Below are 5,530 nucleotides of genomic sequence, written 5' to 3'. Positions count from 1 at the left end.
GCATGCACTGGAGGATGATAATCACGCGTCATGGAGAGTTATGGACGTGTTCTGATGATGTGGAATGGCTCGAGCATCACTTTGGGTCGTGAAGAATCGATTTGGAGCGTGGAGGGAGGAAGTTTACGCAAGAAATTCCAAGTTTGGTAAGAAAATATTCGGAAAATATTGTTATTCACTGCCCGCATAATGAAGAATTATATTGGAGTTATTGGCGAGATTTGGAGTTGTTGTTGGGTATAAATAGGCTCTTTGGGTCTACTAGAGAGCGGGTCGAGAGTTTTGGGAGCTAGGGAGAGCTAGAGAAGCAGAAATCAAGAGTTTTCAGAATTCTGCTGCTGCTGCTGCTGATGATGAAGAACATGAAGAACACGAAGAACGGACCTGCCAGAGCAGTCGTTCTTCAACTATAACAGCGACAGCGGAACGTGGGTCGTAGTTTTCCAACGACTACAACACTTAAGAGATATCGTTCTTTCTAACGGGTTATGCAACGATTATAAACGTTGCAAACACCTGATTTTCACCATTTTCTCTCCGTTTCATCATTGTGAACCATTTTTGAGCCATAATAAATTATTTTGAGAGCATTTTTAGTATGATGAGTTAATTCCCTCGTAACCAAGGCAATGTAGGAAGCTATTCACGCAATATAAAAGGGTAACTATTTCATTTAATTATATAATTTACCTAATCGCTGCTTTTGCTGAGTTTTAAATTGTCTTAATTATTTGTTATTCAGTTTGATAGGTTATGCTTGGTTTAATCTCTTGATAATCTATGCTTAAGGTTTACAAATAATGTTTGAGAATTTGTATGATTGATAGTGAATTAAAGATAAAAGAGGACTTAAGAATTGAATAGAGTTTTGAAATATTTATCATTCAATTTTGCATAATAGTGGAATCTAGTGTCTTGGTTACTTCTCGCACCCATTGTTAATAATTTTGTATATAATTTTATTAAATCTTTAAATTTAATCTTCACAAGTCCGAGAGTTTGAACCTCATTACTACAACCCACGAAAAATTATTAATCATTTTGGCGCCGCCGACGCGGATTTGTGCTTAGGTAGAATTTTTAGGTTTTTATTATTTTTTTTACTATTATTTGTTCCTTTTTACGTTTCTTTTTGTGTCTTTGATTTACAGGTTCGAAGTGGAATACTAAGGACTTGGGAACAAAAAACTTAAAGCTAAAAGCTAAAAGAGAAGAAAAAAAAGACATAATTTTTTTTTAGGATTTGTAAATAGGCTTTATTTTTCATAATTTTTGTAATTTTTGGACTTTTTATTTGGACTTTATTCTGGACAATTGGACTTTATTCTTTTTTTTAACCCTACGGAAGGGTATTATTAAAAAAAAAAAAATTTATATAAACTGTGTGCAGGGAAAAATTATTAATCAGTTAGGGCCGGTAACTTCTGATGAAGACATGCCGGAAGCCTCAAACTCCATCCTAGGAAAGAGAACCTACCCGTTTAACTTTCCTGAAAACTTTATCCCTATTCATGGTGCTAGTTCTGAGTCGGTTGGATCGGGAAACTCGGAGACGCGTCGAGTTATAAACTCAATGGTTCAGACCGAAACTAACTCGACATATGACGTTGAGATAAAACAAGTTCTTATTAATTCTAACAGTAATAGGATAGAACCAAAACCTACTTTAGTTAATAGAAGATTATCTTTCTCTTCTTCCCCTCTTGAAGATGCTCGGAAAAATGTTCCCTCTCCAACCTCTTCTGAATCAATTGCTTCATCCATTTTTGCATCTCATGATAGTACATTTCATCCTAGTCAGCATACATTACATACATCATTGGACACTCCTAAAACTCAACTAAAATCTGCATTCAAACTGTCATTCCCAGATTTTCCATCCTCTTCTTCATCTGAAGGGCCGCGAATCTTGGTATCGGATTCAAACAATCGGTTTAACATTGATCAATATGGCTCAAATCTTAAAGAAAAGAATCAGGCAACAAATGTGCTTTCACCAATTCCTTTCATTCTTGAATCCCCATCTGTGCAAAAGGACGAAATTCAGGTACCCTAAAATTCAAGAAGTATCTCTTTAAATTTGTTACAATCTCTGCTCTTTTCAAATTACATTGTTATTTGGTAGTCCTGCATCTAATCTTATCATAATTTATTAGTTTAATTACCTAATTCCAGTATGAAAATTATACATGGAATGTACAAGGGTGTGGAAACCCTTTTACCCAAAATCATCTTAACCAACTGATTAATGGGGATAAACCTGAAATACTATTCCTCTCAGAAACTAAGTCTAAGAAACATTTAGTTAAGAATCTCCTTAAAGATTATCCTAATATTCATATAGTTTATCCTATAGGAAAAGCTGGAGGTCTATCATTAGCATGGGTAGATGGCTTTTCCTTTGAAATAGTTCAATGGAATTTAAATATGATCAATATCCTAGTTCAAACTAATCTTGAATCTAAGAAATGGTTGTTAACATGTTTCTATGGTAGCCCTTATCCTCATAATAGAAAGGAAGCTTGGGATTTCCTCACTGATATCTCTAATCAATTTGACAAAAACTCCATGCCATGGGTTCTGTTAGGGGATCTTAACATGATTTTTACTCAAGATGACAAATTAGGAAAATTACCCTTTAAGAAAACTGAAAGTGAATATTACCATAATATTCTGTCTAAAGCTGGTCTCTTGGATTTAGGATTTAAAGGATTTGTCTACACTTGGAACAATCATAGAGAGGATGGGGCTAATATCCAAGAGAGACTTGACAGAGCTATTTCTAATATAGACTGGAGTTTTAAGTTCACTAATGCTGAACTTACTCATCTAGTGGCAGCTGGATCCGATCACTGCCATATAGCTCTAAATTTAGATACTACTAGTACCAAAAAATTTTACACTTTTAAATTATATGAAACTTGTAAAAAGTAAAGCTCTTGTGTCCAAACCATCAAATACTCTTGGGATCATATTATTAGGGAGAACCCTACTAAATCTTTGATTCTGAACGTCCAATCCTTACAAACCAACTTAGATCATTGGAAGAAAAATATCTTTGGTCTCCCTTCCAAACAAATTAAACAAACTTTGTTCCAAATTGACATCCTGAATAAGTCTAGTTTTGTCCACAAAAAAGAAGAAAAACTTAAGGCTAAGCTTAATCAGTTAGAAAACCTCTATGCTACTCAAGAAGTCATAGCAAAACAACAATCTAGGGATAATATGGTTCAACTAGGAGAAAAAAATACTAAATTCTTTCATACTAAGACTTTGAAGAGAAGAAAATGGAATCATATAGAATGCCTTAAGAGGAGTGATAATGGAATTACTTTTAAAAGAGATGAAATGCAAAAATCCCTATTAGATTTCTTCTCAAACCTTTTTTCAGCTCCTTCTCCTTCTCCTAACCCCTTACTGTTTCAGTATATTCATCCTTGTGTCTCCAATGAAGAGAACATTATCTTAAATTATGTTTCCTCTGCTGAGGAAATTTGGTCATTTATAAAAAAGCTCAAACCCAGTAAATCACCAGGACCAGATGGATTCCCAGCTAGTTTCTTTAAATTAAATTGGGAAACAGTAGGAGAACAAGTAGTCTCATCCATTCAACATTTCTTTGAATCAGGTGTACTACATCCTGAATTCAATAAAACTTTTCTTTTCCTAATTCCTAAGAGCAAGCATCCTAAAGATCCTAGTGGTTTTAGACCAATTGGTCTCTGTAATACAATGTACAAAATTATAGCTAAGATACTAACAAATAGGATAAAGCCTCTTCTTAACACTATCATCTCCCCATTCCAAGCTGATTTCCTCTCTAAAAGGCAAATCTCAGATAATATCATAATTGCCCAAGAGATAATTCATTCCTTCAAAAAAAAAAAAAAAGTGAAACACATTGGAATGGGAATCAAGATTGATATGTCAAAGGCTTTTGATAGAGTAGACTGAGAGTTCTTGATCAATGCCATGAAAGCCTTTGGTTTTGAGAACAACTTTTGTAATCTTATACATCAATGTATTTCAACCTCTTCCATCGCAGTCTTACTCAATGGAAATCCAGGGGAATACTTCAAACCATCTAGGGGGCTTAGGTAAGGGGATCCTCTCTCCCTTTATTTATTTATCATTTGCATGGAGATTTTCTCCAGGCTACTATTAACTAGTGAAGAAGGAAAACTAATTAATGGTATCAAAATTACTCCTAAAAACAACCCCATCTCTCACCTCTTCTTTGCTGACGACTGCCTCCTATTCATTAGAGCTGATTTTAGAGAGTGTCACAACATTCTAACTCTTATTGAATCTTTTGGCAATGCCCAGGTCAATTAATTAACTTTGAGAAATCAGGTGTTTTTTTTTAGTAAAAAATTCCAACCAAAACACCAGAGAATGATTAGCAAAGTTTTGAAAATTAAGAAAATTAATCCTCAAATTCTTACCTAGGAACCCCTCTCTTTATTAGTAAAGCCAAAATAAAACTCTTTGAAGGTCTGGTAGAAAAAATGGAACACAAAATCCAAGGATGGATGGGCAAAATCCTAGCCCAAACTAGTAAATTGATTCTCAACAAGTCAACTTTGGCAAGTATGGCCATCTATCAAATGAGCTGCTTCATCTTACCAAAAAAAATCACAAATAAAATAGATGCTTTACAAAGATATTTTTGGTGGGGCAAGGAAACTGATTATAAGGGTTATTACCCTAAATCTTATTCTTGTCTTTGTAACCCAAAAAGTAAAGGAGACCTAGGTTTCAGGAGTGCTCATAAATTTAACTTAGCAATGATAACTAAACTAGCGTGGAGATTACTAAATGAGCCAAAAGCTTTATGGGTGTCTCAATTAAAGCCTAGATATTTCAGAAATACCTCTGTGTTCAAAGCTAAAACCCCAACAACTAGTTCTTGGATTTGGAAATGTATAAGTAAGGGTACACACCTAATTGAACAAAACAGTATTTAGCAAATAGGTGATGGAAATAGTACTAATATTTGGGATGATAGATGGATACCTAATTTGGAAAACAACCTTAGTAGCTTAAGAATATCTACTAACTCTCACTTAACACTTGTGAAAGATCTGATTGATCCATTCACTAAGAAGTGGAATTCAGCCTTAATTTTTGAATTGTTCCCTGAATATATTGCTAGGAAGATCATTAATATTAGAATAGCTAGAGACAAACCAGACACTCTTAGATGGCTCCTTACAAAATCTGGTGTTTTTACTGTGAAATCCATGTATAATAAACTTACTGAAAGAACAGTAAATCACTATAACTTAGGACAACCAGATTCCTTTTGGAACAATTTTTGGAACCTTAATGTGTCCCAAAGAATCAAAATATTTGCTTGGAAGTATTTACATGGTGCTCTCTCAACAAATCTGAAACTGTCTAAATTTATGGAAGACACACCCTAATTGCTCCTTTGGATGTAATGTAGCAGAATCCATAGAACATTTACTGATTTCTTGTACTTATGCCAAGTCTGTCTGGACTGCAGAGCCATCTCCTGTAGTCCTCA

This window comes from Papaver somniferum, chromosome 3, assembly GCF_003573695.1.
Source record: "Papaver somniferum cultivar HN1 chromosome 3, ASM357369v1, whole genome shotgun sequence".
Taxonomy (NCBI): Eukaryota; Viridiplantae; Streptophyta; class Magnoliopsida; order Ranunculales; family Papaveraceae; genus Papaver; species Papaver somniferum.
Note: the sequence above shows the minus strand (reverse complement) of the source record.